Source organism: Pseudophryne corroboree, chromosome 7 (genome assembly GCF_028390025.1).
Source record: "Pseudophryne corroboree isolate aPseCor3 chromosome 7, aPseCor3.hap2, whole genome shotgun sequence".
In the NCBI taxonomy this organism is placed as follows: Eukaryota; Metazoa; Chordata; class Amphibia; order Anura; family Myobatrachidae; genus Pseudophryne; species Pseudophryne corroboree.
Window position 1 is genome coordinate 488,290,703 of NC_086450.1, and position 21,368 is coordinate 488,312,070.

The following is a 21,368-nucleotide window of genomic DNA, read 5'->3' on the forward strand; positions in this document are numbered from 1 at the left end:
AGGTCGAAACAAATGGTCAACATGTATATGTTCGACATGGACAATAGGTCAATAAAAAGCTCGATGTGACAATGGTCGACACAAGTTATAGCCGACATTTTTTTTAATTTTTTTTAGGACTATTTCATACTTTACCATCCACGTGTACTACAATTGGAAACGGTATCTTGCCTGAAGCTGCGAGTCAGGGGAGGGGACATGGTAAATTATTTGGGGTTCACATGCTGAAAGGGAAATATTGACACCTAAACACCATAAAAAAAAAAAAAAAAAATGTCGACCTTTTCATGAGTGTCGACATGTTGACCCTTACATTCTCGTGTTGAGATGTTGACCCTGACAAACTTTTGACCATGTTGACCTGGTGCACGTGGACCATTTGGTGTACACCTAGACATTGTCAATCTTCTGGCTGCCGACCCTTTGATCCATAACCAAGATCCGTACACAGTTCCTCCATAGATATCTCAGTGAGTAAAATACAGGAAACAATTAGGAAATAATATTAGTGATGATAATGACTACAAACATTTTTGGGACTGAAGGTGCGGGTGTCGTTGCCAGTCCACAAGGGAAAATCACCCATGTACAAAAAAGAAAAAGAAAAAAAGAAGAGGAGAGTGCAGGACAGCGCGAGGAGCGTGAAAACCGCCATGGGATGTAAATATCTATATCATGAAAAATTATACAGTATAAATGAAATATACAGTGAGCTTTATACTGATGATGTGCTAGGTATATAATGACACCAGTACATATTATGAAGAGGTATAGATGGTGTTAATTAAAAAAAATAAAAAAACCTCATTAATATAAAAATATCACATCAGCCTGCCCGGGACCGGTTTTGACGTCAGACACCCGTCCTGCAAATACATGGACACGCCTGCGTTTTTCCAGCCACTCCCAGAAAACGAGCAGCTGACACCCACAAACGCCTTCTTCCTGTTAATCTCCTTGCGATCACATGTGCGAATGGATTCTTCGCAAAAACCCATCGCTGAGCGGCGATCCGCTTTGTACCCGTGCGATGCACCTGCGCATTGCGGTGCATATGCATGCGCAGTTTATACCTGATCGCCCGCCGTGCGAAAACGCAGCCTAGCGATCACGTTTTCGCACAGCGGTTGATCAGATCCGAGCTGTGCATGCATATGCACCACACTGCGCCGGGGCGTCGCACGATTTCAACGGGGATCGCCGCCCAGCGACGGGTTTGAGCGAAGAATCCATTTGCACGGGCGTTCGCAAGGAGATTGACAGGAAGAGGGCGTTTGTGGGTGGCAACTGACCGTTTTCAGGGAGTGTCCGGGAAAATGCAGGCAGGATCAAACATTTACAGGGCGGGTGTCTGACGTGAAATCCGGTCCCGGATAGGCTGATGTGATCACAGCGGCTGAGTAGGTCCTGGGCTGCACAGAGACTGCACTGCTCTGCTACACATGCGCTCACACACTTGCACAGCAAAAATAAACCACCCCTGTAGGCGGCGACTATCTGATCGCAGGACTGCAAAAATCACAGCCTAGCGATCAAATCTGAATTACCCCGCAGCCAGACATGATATTATATTGGTTTGCTCCCACTGTGTGCCGCCTTTAATGCAAGATGCTAAACTTCTACAAAACACTCATTAACCCCTTGTGTGACTGCCGCCCTGGGTCAGGAGTAAGCCAATGTACATTGTATATACTAGTGATCACACACAACAGGGTGCAGCAAAGTGAGATACACACAGAGGATATACAGTATAATGATGAGGGACCTGCGTGTGATGATGACAGCAATCTCTCACACCTGTCTCCTGCAGAAAGTGACTTATCACACCCAATGTCAGATAAACATTTCACCTGACTTCAGAAGCCGATAGGGTGACATGTAACTGGGGATGATGAAATGTAACATATTAATGATAGAATAAAGCAATTACTGGTTATCCCGGGATGACCGCATCTCAGTATATCTGTAGGATCCAGAAATAAAGGTTTCACTTTCGTTATTGTGATTCAGTTTCCCAGAAATGGGGAGAGCCAAATGCAGCAACAGCCGTCCAAGGTGCAGTGACCGCAGTACAGTATATAGACATTGTAACACATACAGTAATGTTTCAATTCATTCTTTGTTTACAGGGCCGGCCCTAACCAATATGATGCCCTAGGCAAGATTTTGGTTGGTGCCCCCTAGCACCACCACTGGTTGCACCTCTTTCCCAGCACCATCACCCCTCACACATAGCAGTCCTTATTTTGGTGTTTGTACCCCCTATATTTTAAATAGGAACAGTTCGCACATTTGGCGCACAGCCCAAAAAGGGTGTGTTTTTGCTGGCAAGGGGCATGGCCACACAATAGTAACCCCAATTCCAATTACGCCACACAGTACTGCAACTTTATTCACATTTGATCATGCGATAGTGTCCATAATTCATATTACATCCCACAGTAGTATTACTTTACCTTATAAACATTACTCCTCACAGTAGAGCCCCTTATTCACATAACATCACATTGAATTGCTCCTTATTCACATTACACCACACCCTATTGCTCTTTATTCATATTAGATGACACAGTAGTGCCCTTTCTATATGCAACGCCACATAGTAGAGCACCCTATACACATAATGCCACACATTAGTAATGCATTTATACACATAATTCCACACAGTAATGCCCCTTACACATTATTAATGTCCTTATAAACATAATGTGCCTTACACATTATGACAACCTTTATTAATGCCCTTTTACACATAATGTCCCTTACATATATGCCACACATTATTAATGTACTTATACACATAATGACACACAGAGTGCCCCCTACACATTTGCTGCACATTATTAGTGCCCCTATACACATAATGACACACATACAGTAGTACCCTGTTACACATATGCCACACATTATTAATGCCCTTATACACATAATGACACACATAGTGCCCCTTACACATGTGTTGCACATTATTAATGCATTTTTACATGACACACATAATGCTCCTTACACATATTCCGAACACTACTGCACAACCAACCCACTCACATGCACACAGCACTCACACTTTCACTAACACTGTGACCTCTGCCTCTGCTTGGATACAGATGTGTCCTCATAAATCTTGCCTCAATGCTAACGTCGGGCACCTTTTTTTAATGAAAATGCATCTTATTTGCATTGCTATGTGGCTAGGATGCACAAGCAGATTCTGCTGATTAAAATGATATGCAGCATGCCTATATACTGTGTGAGACTGTGGTTGTATCTGCATATGAAATGCTATACAGAATATAGGCATGCCGCATATCATTTTAATCAGCAGAAGCTGCAGATGCCCCTAGGCATATCAAATGCCCTAGGCAATTGCCTAGTTTGCCTATAGCTATGGCCGGCTCTGTTTGTTTACACAGTATATACTCTAACACAACTCATCATTTCAAGACATTTCAACTATAATAACACAATAGCACAACTATAATAACACAATGTTATTTATGTAGTTATAATAAGATTTTAAACCATACTTGCCTACTCTCCCGGAATGGCCGGGAGGCTCCCGAAAATCGGGTGTCCCTCCTGGCCTTACGGAAGAGCAGGCAAGACTCCCGGAATCGTGGGTCCCCCTGCCCGTCCACCCACTTTGTGTGTAAAGTGGGCGGTTCGGGCAGTTGATGACGCGATTCTTGCAGAATCGCTTCATCATAGCCACGCCCCCTGCAGTGTAATGCAGGATATAGCGGCATTACAGAGTGGGGGGCGTGGCTTAAAGCGGTGTCAGTGAGACTCCGCCCCCGCCCCGCCCTTGCTCCGCCCCCACCCCGCCTCCGGACCACATCCAGCCCTCCCCTGCCCCCTTGCTGTGCCGACCTGGCTGCTCTCTCCCGCAGAGAGCAGACAGAATGTCGACAACTATGTTTTAAACCTACCGGTAAATCTATTTCTCCTAGTCCGTAGAGGATGCTGGGGACTCCGTAAGGACCATGGGGTATAGACGGGCTCTGCAGGTGATAGGGCACCTAAAAGAACATTGACTATGGGTGTGCACTGGCTCCTCCCTCTATTCCCCTCCTCCAGACCTCAGTTAGAGAACTGTGCCCAGAGGAGATGGACAATACAAGGCAGGATTTAGCAATCCAAGGGCAAGATTCATACCAGCCCACACCAATCATACCACGTAACCTGGATCATACATAACCAGTTAACCGTACGAACAACAACAGTAACGGTCCAAGACCGATTCCAACTGTAACATAACCCTTATGTAATCAACAACTATATACAAGTCTTGCAGAGTTTCCGCACTGGGACGGGCGCCCAGCATCCTCTACGGACTAGGAGAAATAGATTTACTGGTAGGTTTAAAATCGTATTTTCTCTTACGTCCTAGAGGATGCTGGGGACTCCGTAAGGACCATGGGGTTTATACCAAAGCATCCAATCGGGCAGGAGAGTGCATATGACTCTGCAGCACCGACTGAGCAAACGCAAGGTCCTCATCAGCCAGGGTATCTAACTTGTAGAATTTAGCAAAAGTGTTTGACCCCGACCAAGTCGCCGCTCGGCAAAGTTGTAATGCCGAGACGCCTCGGGCAGCCGCCCAAGAAGAGCCCACCTTCCTAGTGGAATGGGCCTTAACCGAATTTGGTACCGGCAATCCAACCGTAGAGTGAGCCTGTTGAATCGTATTACAGATCCAGCGAGCAATAGTCTGTTTCGAAGCAGATGCGCCAATCTTATTGGCCGCATACAGGACAAACAGGGCCTCTGTTTTCCTAATTCTAGCCATCCTGGCTACATAAACTTTAAGGCCCTGACTACGTCCAGGGATCAGGAATCCTCCAGGTCACTTGTAGCCACAGGCACCACAATAGGTTGATTCACATGGAATGAAGAAACCACCTTAGGCAAAAATTGCGGACGTGTCCTTAATTCAGTTTGATCCACATGAAAAATCAAGTAGGGGCTCTTGTGTGACAAAGCCACCAATTCTGATACTCGCCTTGCCGATGCCAAGGCCAACAACATGACCACCTTCCAAGTAAGAAATTTCAACTCAACCGGTTCAAACCAGTGTGATTTAAGGAACTGCAACACCACATTGAGGTCCCATGGTGCCACTGGAGGCACAAAAGGGGTCTGGATGTGCAGCACTCCGTTTACAAACATCTGGACTTCTGGAAGAGAAGCCAATTCCTTCTGAAAGAAAATCGAGAGGGCCGAAATCTGACCCTTAACAATGCGTAATTTCAGGCCCATATCCACTCCTGTTTGTAGGAAGTGGAGAAAATGACCCAGATGAAAATCTTCCGTAGGTGCATTCTTGGTCTCACACCAAGACACATACTTTCGCCAGATACGGTGATAATGCTTAACCGTCACCTCCTTCCTAGCCTTTATTAAAGTAGGGATGACCTCTTCCGGAATCCCCTTTTTTGCTAGGTTCTGCATTCAACCGCCATGCCGTCAAACGTAACCACGGTAAGTCTTGAAATACACAGTGCCCCTGTTGCAACAGGTCTTCCCTCAGCGGAAGAGGCCAGGGATCTCCTGTGAGCATCTCTTGTAGATCGGAGTACCAGGCCCTTCGAGGCCAGTCTGGGACAACGAGTATCGTCTGTACTCTTCTTCATCTTATGATCCTCAACACTTTTGTGATGAGAGGAAGAGGAGGAAACACGTAGACCAATTTGAACATCCACGGTGTTATCAGAGCGTCTACTGCTACTGCCTGAGGGTCCCGAGACCTGGCACAATACCTCAGAAGTTTTTTGTTGAGGCGTGACGCCATCATGTCTATTTGAGGATTTCCCCAAAGACGTATTATATCTGCAAAGACTTCTTGATGAAGTCCCCACTCTCCTGGATGGAGATCGTGTCTGCTGAGGAAGTCTGCTTCCCAGTTGTCCACTCCCGGAATGAAGACAGCCGACAGAGCGCTGACATGATTTTCCGCTCAGCGAAGAATCCTGGTGGCTTCCGCCATCGCGACTCTGCTTCTTGTCCCGCCTTGGCGGTTCACATAAGCCACTTCTGTGACATTGTCTGACTGAATCAGAACCGGTAGGTTTCGAAGAAGACTCTCCGCTTGTCGATGGCCGTTGTATATGGCCCTGAGTTCCAACACATTGATGTGAAGACATGACTCCTGGTCTGACCAAAGTCTCTGAAAATTTCTTCCTTGTGTGACTGCTCCCCATCCTCGGAGGCTCACGTCCGTGGTAACCTGGATCCAATCCTGAATTCCGAATCTGCGACCCTCCAGTAGGTGAGCACTTTGCAACCACCACAGGAGAGACACCCTGGCCCCTGGGGACATAGTAATTTGTCGATGTAAGTGTAGATGGGACCCGGACCACTTGTCCAGAAGTTCCCATTGAAAAGTCCTTGCGTGGAACCTTCTGAATGGGATGGCCTCGTAGGCCGCCACCATCTTTCCCAGAACTCGAGTGCACTGGTGAACAGACACCCTTTTCGGTTTCAGCAGGTCTCTGACCATGTTCTGGATGTCCTGAGCTTTCTCCATTGGAAGGAAGACCTTCATTTGTTCCGTATCCAGTATCATACCTAGGAACGGTAGTCGAGTTGTCGGAATCAACTGTGACTTCGGTAGATTCAGAATCCAACCGTGTTGCTGGAGAAGTATGGGATAATTGTGACTCCATGCTTGCACAGGACCACCACCATTTCCGCCATTATCTTGGTGAAAATCCTCGGGGCCTTGGAAAGTCCAAACGGCAACGTCTGAAATTGGTAATGACAATCCTGTACAGCGAATCTCAGGAATTCTTGATGTGGGGGAAATATATAGGGACATGAAGGTACGCATCCTTTATGTCCAGAGACACCATAAACTCCTCCTCCTCCATATTGGCTATTATCGCTCTGAGCGAATCCATTTTGAATTTTAATCTTTTTATGTACAGGTTTAGGGATTTCAGATTCAAGATAGGTCTGACCGAACCGTCCGGTTTCGGGACCACAAAGAGGGTTGAGTAGTAACCTCTTCCTTGCTGGTTCATGGGAACCCTGATTATCCCTTACTGTATATACAGCATTTGAATTGCAGCTAACACTACATCCCGTTCCAACGAGGAAACTAGTAGGGCCGACTTGAAAAATCGGCGCAGGGGCACCTCTTCGAATTCCAGTTTGTAACCCTGGGAAACTATTTCTAACACCCAGGGATTCAGGTCTGAGCTGACCCAGGCCTGGCTGAACCGTCGAAGACGTGCGCCCACTGGTGCGGACCCCCTCAGGGGAGTCCCGGCGTCATGCTGTGGGTTTTGGAGCAGCCGGGGAGGACTTTTGTTCCTGGGTGCCTGCCGAAGCAGGTGCTCTTTTGCCTCCGCCCTTACCTCTGGCAAGGAAGGAGGATCCCCGACCTCTTCTGGACTTGTGCGACCGAAAGGACTGCATCTGATAGGGTGGTATTTTCTGTTGCTGTTGGGGAATATATGGTAAAAAATTTGATTTACCTGCTGTAGCTGTGGAAACCAGGTCCGTCAGCCCATCCCCAAACAATACCTCACCCTTATAGGGTAGTACTTCCATATGCTTTTTGGAATCCGCATCACCCGTCCATTGGCGAGTCTATAAGGATCGTCTCGCTGAGATCGACATGGCATTGGCCCTAGAAGCCAGCAATCCAATGTCTCTTTGAGCATCCCTCATAAATAGGACTGCGTCTTTTATATGGGCTAGAGTTAAGAATATAGTATCCTTATCCATATTTTCAAAATTATCTGTAAGCTCATCTGCCCAAGCTGCAACTGCGCTACACACCCGTGCCGACGCAATTGTCGGTCGTAGTACAGCACCCATATGAGAATAAATACACTTTAAGGTAGTTTCTTGCCTTCTATCTGCAGGGTCCTTAAGGGCCGCTGTGTCAGGAGACGGTAGCGCCACCTTCTTGGACAAGCGCGTCAGGGCCTTGTCCACAGTGGGGGGGGGGGGGTAATTCCCAAATCTCCCTGTCCTGTTTAGGGAAGGGGTATGCCATATAAATTATTTTGGGGATCTGCGGCCTCTTCTCCGGAGTCTCCCAAGCTTTTATAAAGAACTAATTTAATTCATGAGATGTGGGAAAATTAATCATCTGTTTCTTTTCCTTAAACATGTGTACCCTTGTGTCGGGGACCGAGGGTTCATCCACAATATGCAACACATCCCTTATTGCCACAATCATACACTGAATGGTTTTAGGGTGCCATTTTACTTTGTCATAGTCGACACTGGAATCAGAGTCCATGTCGGTAGTAGTGTCTTGTGTTAAGGGAAGTTTTTGAGACCCAGACGGGCCCTGTGAATCGGTCCAATCCGAGGATTGACCACCTGATGTTCCCCTTAATTCAGCCTTATCAAGCCTCTCATGTAAAGATGTCACACTTGCATTTAACCTATGCCACATGCTCATCCAATCCTGAGTCGGCACCAGCGACGGGGACACACCACTCATTTGCTCCACCTCCTCCTTGGAGAAGCCTTCCACTTCAGACATGTCGACACACACTTACCGACACCCCACACACACAGGGTGTTACCTATAAGGGGACAAAACCCCAACCAGGCCTTAGAGACAGAGAGAGAGACAGAGAGAGAGACAGAGAGAGAGTATGCCAGCACACACTCAGCGCCCAAACACTGGAACATATGACCAGATAGCGCTTTTATATATTTATAATGTTAATCTCCACTCACTGCGTCGCCAATGTGCCCCCCTCCTCTTTTTTCCAGCCTGTGAAGCTCAGCAGGGGAGAGAACAGGGAGCCAGCGTTTTCTCATGCAGCCTCTGTGGAGAAAATGGCGCTGGTTAGTGACGAGGATCAAGCCCCGCCCACCCGACAGCGGGCTTCAGTCCCCTCATGATATTGTAAGAAAATGGCGGGGTCCGTGGATTTACTGTCCCACAGCCTAATCCAACATATTTATGCCCAAATTGAGGTTTATTGCTGTCCAGGACGCCCTCCTGCACCCTGCACCCTACAGTGCCTCTTGTGTGTGTGTGACTGGGAGCAATGGCGCGCAGCTTACCGCTGCGCGCTTACCTCATGAAGATCTGATGTATTTTGCCGCTGAAGTCTTTTCCTCAATACTCACCCGGCTTCTATCTTCGGCATCTGTGAGGAGGACGGTGGCGCGGCTCCGGGACGAACCCCAGGTGAGACCTGTGTTCCGACTCCCTCTGGAGCTAATGGTGTCCAGTAGCCTTAGAAACAGAGCCCAACCTCACAAGCCAGCTCTGCTTCTCTCTCCTCAGTCCCATGATGCAGGGAGCCTGTTGCCAACAGGACTCCCTGAAAATAAAAAACCTAACAAAATTCTTTAAAACAGCAAACTCTTAAGAGCTCACTGCTTTGTACCCTTTTTCCTCTGGGCACAGAATCTAACTGAGGTCTGGAGGAGGGGCATAGAGGGAGGAGCCAGTGCACACCCATAGTCAAAGTTCTTTTAGGTGCCCTATCTCCTGCGGAGCCCGTCTATACCCCATGGTCCTTACGGAGTCCCCAGCATCCTCTAGGACGTAAGAGAAAATTCATTTTGATGAACATCATCTTCTCCACATTTTCTGGAAGTAACCTTGTACGCCGATCGCTGACAAGGTTACCGGCTGCACTAAACACTCTTTCGGAGTACACACTGGAGGAGGGGCAACTTAGGTAAAATAAAGCCAGTTTCTGCAAGGGCCTCTAAATTGCCTCTTTTTCCTGCCAGTATACGTACGGACTGTCTGACGTGCCTACTTGGATGCGGTCACTCATATAATCCTCCACCATTCTTTCAATGGTGACAGAATCATATGCAGTGACAGTAGACGACATGTCAGTAATTGTTGGCAGGTCCTTCAGTCTGGACCAGATGTCAGCTTTCGCTCCTGTCTGCCCTGCATCACCGCCAGCGGGTGGTTTTGGAAATGTTATCCTTTTCCTGGAAGCTCCAGTGGCGTGAGAAAATGAAGGAGGAGCTTTTGGCGGGTCACGTTCCACTTGACTTGACAAGTATCTCACCAGCAGGTATTTGTACCTCTGCAGACTTGTGTCTGCCAGAAAGAGAGATACAATGTAGGCTTTAAACCTAGGATTGAGCTCGGTGGCCAAAATGTAGTGCTCTGATTTTAACAGATTGACCACACGTGAATCCTGGTTAAGCGAATTAAGGGCTCCATCCACAAGTCCCACATGCCTAGCGGAATCGCTCTGTTTTAGCTCCTCCTTCAATGTCCCCAGCTTCTTCTGCAAAAGCCTGATGAGGGGAATGACCTGACTCAGGCTGGCAGTGTCTGAACTGACTTCACGTGTGGCAAGTTGAAAGGGTTGCAGAACCTTGCACAATGTTGAAATCATTCTCCACTGCACTTGAGTCAGGTGCATTCCCCCTCCTTTTCCTATATCGTAGGTAGCTGTATAGGCTTGAATGGCCTTTTGCTGCTCCTCCATCCTCTGAAGCATATAGAGGGTTGAATTCCACCTTGTTACCACCTCTTGCTTCAGATGATGGCAGGGCAGGTTCAGGAGTGTTTGGTGGTGCTCCAGTCTTCTGTACGCGGTGGCTGAATGCCGAAGGTGGCCCGCAATTCTTCGGGCCACCGACAGCATCTCTTGCACGCCCCTGTCATTTAAAAAAAAATTCTGCACCACCAAATTCAATGTATGTGCAAAACATGGGATGTGCTGGAATTTGCCCACATGTAATGCACGCACAATATTGGTGGCGTTGTCCGATGTCACAAATCCCCAGGAGAGTCCAATTGGGGTAAGCCATTCTGCGATGATCTTCCTCAGTTGCCGTAAGAGGTTGTCAGCTGTGTGCCTCTTCTGGAAAGCGGTGATACAAAGCGTAGCCTGCCTAGGAACGAGTTGGCGTTTGCGAGATGCTGCTACTGGTACCGCCGCTGCTGTTCTTGCTGTGGGAGGCAATACATCTACCCAGTGGGCTGTCACAGTCATATAGTCCTGAGTCTGCCCTGCTCCACTTGTCCACATGTCCGTGGTTAAGTGAACACTGGGTACAACTGCATTCTTTAGGACACTGGTGAGTCTTTTTCTGACGTCTGTGTACATTCTCGGTATCACCTGCCTAGAGAAGTAGAACCTAGATGGTATTTGGTCCCGGGGACACAGTACCTCAAGAAATTCTCTAATTCTCTGTGAACTAACGACGGAAACCAGACGCACGTCTAACACCAACACATGTGATCGCACTGCGATTCGATAAATATTAAGTGCAGCACATACTATCTTGAGACGCGAGATTCGACACGTCGAAAGGTACCTAAAATGTGCATACAACCATTCAATTTCTCTCACAGATGCGGTCAAAATTGAAGGTTAGCACCGATCATCTCACAATGTATGGGCACCATTGGTAAGGCCCTGTGTGTAATCAGGTGGATTGGGCTTTCATCTGTATGTACAGAAAAATATGTCCCCCAAGAGGTATTTCGGGAGCAATTAGTGGAGGACGAAACCAGGAAATGGTCATTAAATATTGAACAATATAAATGCCAATAATTAATTTGAATGTTATTAATTAAATGAGAAAGTAAAAACTCAGTTGTGTGCATATGTAAACTGACAAAAATCCCAGTATGTGGGCAGACGGGCACCCATAGTATACTGTATGTGCCCATCTTACGTCAGGCTTATATAAATTACACTCACGCCCATGGATAAAATCCTCCGTTTGAATTTGGGAATAAACATGTGGGTTTACAAAAGTGGAGAAGTTGCCCATAGCAACCAATCTGATTCTAGCTATGATCTTATAGACACGTGATAAGTAAAATGTGATTGGTTGCTAAATGCAACATCTCCACTTTTGTAAATCCCCACTTTAGTAAATATGCTCCTAGGAGCCTGCATACAGTATGTGCACTGGCATAAATCCACCCAGCCTCAGCCCCAATGCATGTACAGTAACATTTCCATACTAGCAGATGCACAGATGAGAACATAAAGGGTGATCAGCTCTTTCCCAGAATTTGTGTCACTGTTCTCAGAAGTCTAATATGAGACAGAAAGTGAAAGCGTCTATATATATATGTGATACCCAGGACTAGAGACTGGACTGATTTAATTCAGAAGGGTATCACTGGGGATTATTAACCGAACTCAGGGTCACTATAGCCCCGTGGATTGGGAGTATGGTCTTTACTGTGTGCCTAATTGGGGAATATGTGGGTCACTAGGACCTAGCAGAGACTGTGCAGAGGAGACTGGTTTTGTCCCGTGCCGCTGGCGGGACAGATACGGGTACCTGAGTTGAGGGAGATAAAAGGAGGAGAGTCTCGAGCGCAGAGGAGGCTGTGAGGAGAAGAGGTGACGAGAGTGACGGCGCGTCTGCAGCGGGAGAGACGGAGACAATCACCGGGTCCTGAGTGCGGAGCCGAAGAGGACTGACTCATGAACAATACTTACCGCTTTCCCTGATTGAGTCACGATCACCCCGGGCGGAGACTGAGCCGGAGTCGGGCGGAGTGGAGAGCCGCGGGGTCGAGCGGTATGCACATGCCGAGGATCGCGTTGGCCCATGAGGGAGACAGACACAGAGTGAGTGACGGGCCGTGTGACAAGGGAGATATTATAGTGGCAGCCCGTAGAAGCAGTCAGTAGGACGGCAGGAGGTGGAGGCATAACCTCATACATGGGAAGGATATGTCAGGTCATTAAAAGTTAAACGCAGTGGCAATTAAGAAGAGACTGTTTAGATAGGTCCTTACATTGTTTTAATTAGCCACAGACTATTAACTACTAAAAGCTCATACCAGCACAGTGCAGAAAGGAGAGACACCGCTATAATAAATTCCATCAGGACTTAACGGTGCATATAAATAAAAAGATAGGAGCAACAGCTGAATTGATAATTCTTCCCCTCTAAATGCTTCTCCCAGCCAACAGCCTGTCAGTCTGCAGAGTGTTATAAGTGTCTCAATCGTTGTTACAGCAGTCTACACTGATATACGTCCTCGCCGTTACCTGAGGTGATATATAACTGCAGTGGTTAACCGGCAGTAAAACAAAAGAAAGTATAGCTAAACTGCAGTCTGCTATTCCCGATGGTAATTCAGACCTAGTCGACAGGAAGATACAGTAAGAATAGGATATTGTTACCAATTGAAAGGGAAAGTTCCTTTAGTACAAGACACATTGTACCAGCTATTTCTTGGAAAGGATTACAAAACAAAAGTAAAAATAACTCTTGCCCAGAGGTGATATATTACAGCTTTATTTGCAATTTTTCCTAAAGTAAAAGGAAAACCATTGACTAGTTAACCAATGTGCACCAACGTACGAAATTCAGCTGAACTGTAAACTAAACAGGGGTTAACAGGACAATAAATTACATTCTTGTGGGAGGGTCATTGTAGAAGTATAAGCAAAATTATATGTGTTGATGCAAATGTAATTTTTCTATGGTATGCCTGTTTGAATATTCTGTTGAAAATACTAACCTTTGTTTAGGAATTAATAGCGACAACCATCGAAGAATCCAGTTAAATAAAATTGTTTGGTATTAGATGCCTTCCAATAGAGTAAGTGGTCTGATATATTTTATTGTTAAATCACTTTCCTTCTTCAGTTAAATCTCATGTAGTTGAATTGAGAAATTTATTTCATAGTACAGATTGTATTAGGATCCACGTAGATTCCGGGGAACTGGAGTACTGGAAATAAACAAAGAGATCATTAACATTAGACTTTATACAGAAACACCTTAAAAGAAGATTATACTTACCTTATCACCTAACACGATCAATAAACTATTAAAATAATTCAGTTTATTCATTCGGATTATCACATATATATCTATATATATCATTTATATATAATCCCTCCCGGTGTATCAGTGCCAGCTAATCAATGAAAGATAAATGATACAATAATGACCTTGTTACTCTGCCAGCTATTTTATAACACCCAACATGAACCCACTGATCCGAGATACTGTTTATCAAGGTGCTGATATAGCTATATTGCCAAAAAAAGTCACCCTGTAAACACAGCACGCAGCTACACCGGTTATATCTTATATAAAGGGCCCTAGCAGCCGGTAGCTTTAATAGTATAATCTCTGAGGCGGTGAGTTCCTTCAAATGTTTGTGAAACAAGATATCAAGTGACTTACAATGTATGGAAAACTCTACGGGGCAGGTTCAATTGGGAGCGAGGTTTAGCGAGGTAAAAAAAACTTAAATACCTCGCGCCCAATTTTGGATTACCATGGGTGTGTGCGCTCTTGATACCCGCAGTATCCAATTAAAAAAAGTGGTCGCTGGGTTTTCAGGACTGAAAATCCCATGGCACGTAACTAAAACCCCAAAACTGATACGCACCTGTCCGGAGGTTTCTGGTGGTCTCCATGGCTCCCGGTGGTCTCCCCTTCATCTTCTGACTGTGGAGGGGGCTGCTGGGAGGATCAGTGGGTGCTGGGAGGCACAAGCAGTGGTGCCGAGAGGGGGGAGGGGGATGGGGTACTATTTACCCATGCCCGGGCCTGTTGGAGGGGTCCCATAGTTTTCTTACAATTGTCTTCTTCACATCACAGACCGAGCACACACCCCTCGCAGTGTACTGGAGACGCAGGGCTGTGACTTTAACCACACAGGAATTAGATTTACATACAAAGGGGTCTATTTACTAAGCCTTGGATGGCGATAAACCCAGCCTGAGACATGGCAGTTAGGAGGTGATTGGCCGGTACTTTACCTCCGTCCACTTTATCTCCATCCAAGGCTTTAGTAAATAGACCCCAAAGTCTCAGAAGCACAACGAGTACCTGGTGTGAGAAAAACACTCGCCCACTGCACTTCATATGCAGATTCAGACGCAGTTACGCACAGATGTACAAATGACGCACATCATATTGGTCAGCGCAATCGAGCAATGTGGTTTTGTCACCCCAGGTCTTTTATTTATGTAAATAAGATGCATCTTTTCGGTGAGAAAGACGATGGTCACGGGCAGGTGCTCAGGACATGGCTTGCTGAGAGGGGGTGTTTGCTGCAACTGCTGCCACCAGGGCAGTCAAGAGCAAGGATGAGCCCAGGTACTGGGGTGTGTGGCCAAATGGTGGAGGTGTGGCCACTCTGTAGTGTTAGAGAGATTATACAGTATGGATATATATGTATATGTGTGTTAGGCGACTGTTTTAGCGATTAATACTAACGTTGCGTGGGTTACATTACAAAGACACTCCACTTAGTGGCATATATTATCTCCTATATATTAGCCCTGTGACTCTGTGGCTGCACTTCTAACGCTGGGTGGAGTCACAGACCCTGCCCTGTCTGTGTCAGCACACCACATGACACACCATAGCAGAAGGGACCACCAGGCAGACACACCATTCTCACTGACGGCCCACACTGGCAGGTAAGCAAGGAGACCCACACACCCTCACCACCCCTCCTCTGCAAACACCCACCACCACCTACTACACCCACCTTACCCACCACGGCGCCACACACACCCGCTACCAAGTCCGGCGCTAGCCCCCCCCTACCATCTGGCTCCCTCACTTCCACCGCCCTTCAGCAGCCCCGTCACCCACAGCTCACGGAGGTGCCGTACAGGACCGCACAGAGCGCTCACCCTGTCTCACGGAGGCGCCACACACCGCAGTGCAAGCCTCCCTCACTACCAAGCCAGCGGCACCTCCATCACCCGCAGCGGTCTGCCTGCTACCTGCGCCTCCCATACCGCTCTGCCTGCGCCCGCCATCTGTCACTCCACCATCACCCAGCACTAATCCACCCCTGCACCCCCACCCCCAACCACCTGTAGCGCACCCCCTCCCCCCACCTTGGGAGTAAGGCTAATATTGTTTGGGGGGGGGTGGGGTTTATAACTTCATGCCTGTTATTGTGCTGGAAGGGGGGGAAGTGGAATGCTTTCACCCACCACAATCCACCCTCCCCATCCACCCCCACCACCATCAGCCACACAACAGTATATCTGCTCTATATAGGAGCCAGCACCCCCCCCCCTCCCTTCCCCACCTTAGAAGTAAGGCTGATATTGGTGGGGTGGGTTGAAGGGGGGGGGGGGGGGAGTAACTTCATCGCTGCTATTGTGCTGGAAGGGGGGGGAGTGAAATGCTTTCTAAAGGGGGGAGGATTACTCATATTGGGGGAGCGGGATGCCTTATATTATGGGGGGGGGCCTGCCTATCTGTTTATGTGTGCCTTTTGCCAGGGTGGGGGTGCGCCAGGATACTGCTGCCATCCCTGACACATTGACAACACTGGCAACAGCCCACTCTCCCCCACCCACACAGCTGCCGGTCACGGTTATGTGGACGTGCACAGGGTCACGACATTGTGCTGATGGGACCTCCCGGTACAGTGTGTAAATCCGTTCCCTCTACCATACACTTTGTGCTGGGGTAGTGGGGAGCCCTGGAACCTTAACTGTGCACCCCGTCATTACATCACTGTGTGTCCGCACCACACCTGCTAACCAACACATGGTGGGGGGGTTTGCATACCACTATCTTACCCTTCTCTGGCCCGCCATAGTGGGGACGCTGGGTATACTATGCAAACACCATACAGCACTACCCAACAGTGTTACATTAACCGTCTAGACACAACCACTTACCCATCGACAATTACACGCCAACACCTACAGTACCTTCCAGACACTCCACAATCCTGCACACCACCACACTCCACACCCACCTCCCTGTCTACACTGCCCATGCATTCCGTCAACCCATTAACACAACAATCTGCCCACAATGGACCCGTTCCACACACAAGCAATAACATGCCAATTCATCTTTCTGCCCCCGCAGTCACTCAACCTTCCACACACACACACACCACAATACCCTACACAAAGCTCACTAAACATAACACACACAGCCATGCCACCTTCCAACAAACTCATCCTATAACACACACATACACCTACAACCTCACCCAGCCCTCACCCCTACACCAATTTATACACTCACCACACCACATCCACACTCACTCACCTAACGGCACAAAACACACCACATTTCATACACCAACCACAATCCATGTACCCCTTGCACAACAAACAACACTCCACACATTGTTCCTTCACCACCCACCACAATCCACCATGCAATACAATCAACACCTACCACATACACACTATGACCCTCAACAATTCTTCTTACTACCCAACAACACTACCCCTTTCGCCTACAAACACACACATGCACTACAGACATATTTCAACGCACACTCCACACTTTCTACTTCACACACCCTACCACCACTCAACAACATCCACTACTTAGCATACCCTACACACACCCAATCACAACACCCCTCACCAACAAATCATTACTACTAAGACCCTACTGCTGTTCAACCTACTTTGTAAATCATAACACTACCCCCAACCTCTCACCACTACAACAATACATACAGAGCTACACACTCACCCCCACTCTATTCCACAGGCAACATACATCTACCCACAAACAAACCAACCATTCCACCACAACTTCACCATCTACTATTCTACTCCTTCACTTTTCTGTCGAGTTTACCGGGGCGTAGCCCCTTACGATGGTGTGAAGAGCGCCCGTAGGGCGCGATGAATCACCTAGTTAGAATATAATTCATGTAGCCCTCACAGAGGGAAAGAGACTGTCGGCTATGACCCCTCATGGAAGGTAAATGAGACAGGCAGAGCAGTTACTGGACTAGGAGTAAAAGGGCGTGTGGCCCCACAGGCTGAGCTGTTATTCTGGATCAAGGCAGACTTGCCTACCTGACCCTCTCCATGAGGGAGAAAATGCTCTGTTCCTGGACTTTCCTGGTAATGTATGATTGCCATCACCTGTGGTGAAACACCTTTCTTATCAATTACCCAGCTCACCACAGGTGATGGCAATCATACATTACCAGGAAAGTCCAGGAACAGAGCATTTTCTCCCTCATGGAGAGGGTCAGGTAGGCAAGTATGGATCAAGGCGCTCTGCAGGGGGTACAAAAAGCTCGTGGGGTGAGCGGGAAAGAGAGCCGCGAGGACGGAGGATATAAAAGGGAGAGAGCGGAGAGACCGTTAGGCTGCAGCGGGAGACAGAGAAGAGGCTGGAGAGGAGACGGTGCTGTGCATCAAGAGACAGCAACAAGCTGCACTGTATGTCTGGCCCCAATACTGCGGTACCTGAGCCTGTTTCCCTCACCAGAGATTGCCAGTGCGGACGGGTCAGTGAACAAGCCAGAGGCAGTGGAGGTTCCAGGAAACAGACACGGCTGGAAAGGGTCGCTTAAGTGGTGACGTGTGTGTGTGTGTGTGTGTCGGCAACCGCACAGCCACAATCATGTGTGAATGAAGCAGCCTGCCGCTCAGCCATTCGGGCAGCCTACTTCAGTCAGGGCTGGTTCTAGGTCTTGTGGCGCCCCGGGCAAAATATAGGGGTGTGGCTTCGAATGGGGGCGTGGTCATGACGCTGAAAGAAAAAATTAAATAAAAAAAATATATACTGTCAAAGTCAGAAAAATGTCTCTATGCACGTTGCCATATTTGCACCGCACACTGGTCCGCGCTGCGCATGCGTACACTCTCCCGTGAAGGCGCATACCCGCAATAGCGTGCACTCGCAGGCGCGGTATGCGTATTTACGGTAGAGTTTATGTAGTCGTAGCGTGCGACTCATTCGTTACATATTTTCACAATTAATGTAGTTTATAGATCATGATCCCTTTGATAGTTTCTGAAAGTTTGGTTAATATAGAAGGTCCCAGTTTAAAGGAATCCCTCTTTGTATTGTACGAAGGGTCTGACAGGAATCATACAGCAGTGTTTGGTACCCATCAGAAGAGTATTTAATTAGTAATATTCCGGTGTTGGTTTGGAGCGTATTAATCGCTCGTGCGAATAGTTATGGACATAAGAAGTTTATGTCCATTTCGATTATTTACACATACTCAGGTATGCGGCGGGAAACCCAGTTTCCCACCCACCTGAGCTGTTGGAAATCGTCACAGCCCACCTGTATGAATCACCCTATGACCTTTTGTTATGATGCAGGGCCGAATTCCTTCGGCCAATGGACAATGGGATTGTAGGGACTATGAGATTGCATTGTGTGTGGGGCATAAATAGGCAGGCCGACCATATCCAACTTCACTCTCTCATCAACGGTTATCTGCTGATAGCCGGGAGCTGGATATCGAGGCGCATGCGATCATACCCTTTGTGCGTAAGTTTTCTCTCCGTAATCATTGTCTTTCTGTGAGCCAATTTCTCTCATCTCTCTCCGTCTCTCTCTCTCTCCTCTTTTCTCTTATATCTCTCATAGTATTATAGCATTGTATTGTATTGCATTTAGGTCAGTGTAGTATTGTCTTTTTGTATTTATTGTTTAGTTCTGTGGTTAGGAAGTCTTTGTTATATTGTAGTGTATCATTTGTACTGTTATCCCCTTTTTACAAGTATATTAGATATAATACAGTTAATAGGCTTCGGACCCTAAACCAGTATCTGTGTATTTTCTATAGTATTAAGTGTTCACTTGAGCGTCGGTGACGCTCAAGCAGCTTTGTAGTTAGTCAGGTTACACAAGGTTGCACGTACACCCTGTATTCACATTAAGGTATTCTGTGTATTTCATTGGTATAAGGTTTAGACATAAAGGTATAGCATTGTGAGCGTCTGCACCGCTGGTGACCTCCTCGTGGTCTCGAGCGTAAGCTACGCCATAGCGAATCATTACTCTAGTCATAGCCAATAACGTGTCCTGTGATCACTGGGCCGTGAGCGAACGTGACGCTTGAGCGTCTCGCTTACTGCTGAGCGATCGTTACGCAAATAGCGTACCATTACAGTACTTCTTAAGTAAACAGCGTACAGTGTTCTTAGACTTCATAAAGGGTTGTTTATACGACAAAGGAATTTAACATTGTCAATTGGGGACTCGTCCGATCCTTCTCATATCTGCACTAGGTAGATCAGCAGACATTATCCCTCAGCAAAGGGTGGGAGATTGTCTCGCAGTTGCTGACGGGATAAGCGTCTGCTTCGCTTAGATAAAGAGTGCTGAAGGAATCCGGGAACCGGAAGTAAGAACAAAACGCTTGTGTCTTTTAAAACTGTTTTATTTCTCTTCTGTCTTGCGTATACACGCACGCATACATTTATCTGCATTTCTTTTTCAATTTCGTATATCACTATTCCTGTTTGCCAATTTTTATAGTTGATAGAAAGTGCTAAAAAGAGATTTGCTGTTAGTAGAGGTAATAGTTAAAGTATAGAACAACACACGGTCTGTCTAGGAGACAAGGCAGTCAGTGTGGATTGCGGTAGATGATCAGGGATCATTTACATTGATAAAAGTATATATTGTGTTACGGTGGATCTTTGCATTGCGTACACGTGTCGCTAACAAAGACTAGCGTACGCAATCCAAAGGCAGACGCACGCAGCGTTCACTACGCAACGTAGCGTCCGGTTACGCCCACGTAGCTCAAGACACAAAAAGTTGGATCTTAGCGCAAAGCGATAATTAGCGCAAAGGCGATAAGTAACGCACAGCGGTAGATAACGCGACGCGGTAAATAACGCAAATCTATTTTTGGAAAAATCTGAAATTTAGTTTAACAGATCCTGCTCCTAATTGGTAACACTGTTGGACTGAAGACAATTTCTGCGCAGAAATAGATATAGAAACAAAGTGTACATGTGTTGAGTGAGTGTGGTTTTGTATACATAAGTTTATACAACTTTAAGGTGGAACCAAAAGGAAAGCCGGGTACTCGTCAAGGGACATACGTGTAAGTGACATATACGGTGGCTAGGGAGGCATCCCTGGTTAAATAATATTTGAGCATTAGAGTATAGCGGACCATAAGGTAACAAGACCAGGAGGTCATAAGGTAACAAGACCAGGAGGTCGTAAGGTAAAAGGTCCGCTATAAAAGTCCAGTGGCACAACCCCTGGGGGCGTTGGTGCAGAACCCATATAGGCCATACAAGCTCATGCTGAAGGAATCGCGGCCGGAAACATCGATTCCATTAAATCTCTCAGTACATAACAGGTAGTGCTTATGTACTGAACGATTGGACCGCACGTAATTGTGTGCAGTAGTTAGTAATCTGACCTAATACCATTAGAGTAAAGTGGTCACAAACGCTATTTGTACATTCTGACGTGATTTGTGTAATTTTTTATTTTTAAAGGGAAGTTCGCTGGTCACTCAGGAACTATCTAACAACCCCACCTTTACTGGAAAGAGTAAGTGTCCTGCGGGTAACCCTCATATGTTCCAGTAAACAGAAGGTTTTTGGTAGGGCCCTGTATCGAGTACGCCAGCACCACGTCGGTGTGATCAGGTCGTATTGGTCGAGGTGGGCGAGTGAGTGGGGTACTCGGTAAACCGCCAC

The 21,368-nt window shown here is 47.1% G+C and overlaps 2 protein-coding genes across 2 annotated transcripts in view; one reads left to right on the plus strand and one right to left on the minus strand.

Moving 5' to 3' along the window:
- The window catches only part of LOC134945691 (uncharacterized), a 99,196-nt gene that overhangs the window by 63,099 nt on the left and 14,729 nt on the right, over nucleotides 1-21,368 (minus strand). Inside the window, exon 2 of the mRNA XM_063935134.1 lies at nucleotides 13,451-13,663. The gene's annotated coding sequence lies outside the window, so the exon portion shown is untranslated. The remainder of the gene's footprint in view (nucleotides 1-13,450; nucleotides 13,664-21,368) is intronic.
- The window catches only part of LOC134945689 (uncharacterized), an 89,216-nt gene continuing 79,926 nt past the window's right edge, over nucleotides 12,079-21,368 (plus strand). Inside the window, exon 1 of the mRNA XM_063935132.1 lies at nucleotides 12,079-12,548. The gene's annotated coding sequence lies outside the window, so the exon portion shown is untranslated. The remainder of the gene's footprint in view (nucleotides 12,549-21,368) is intronic.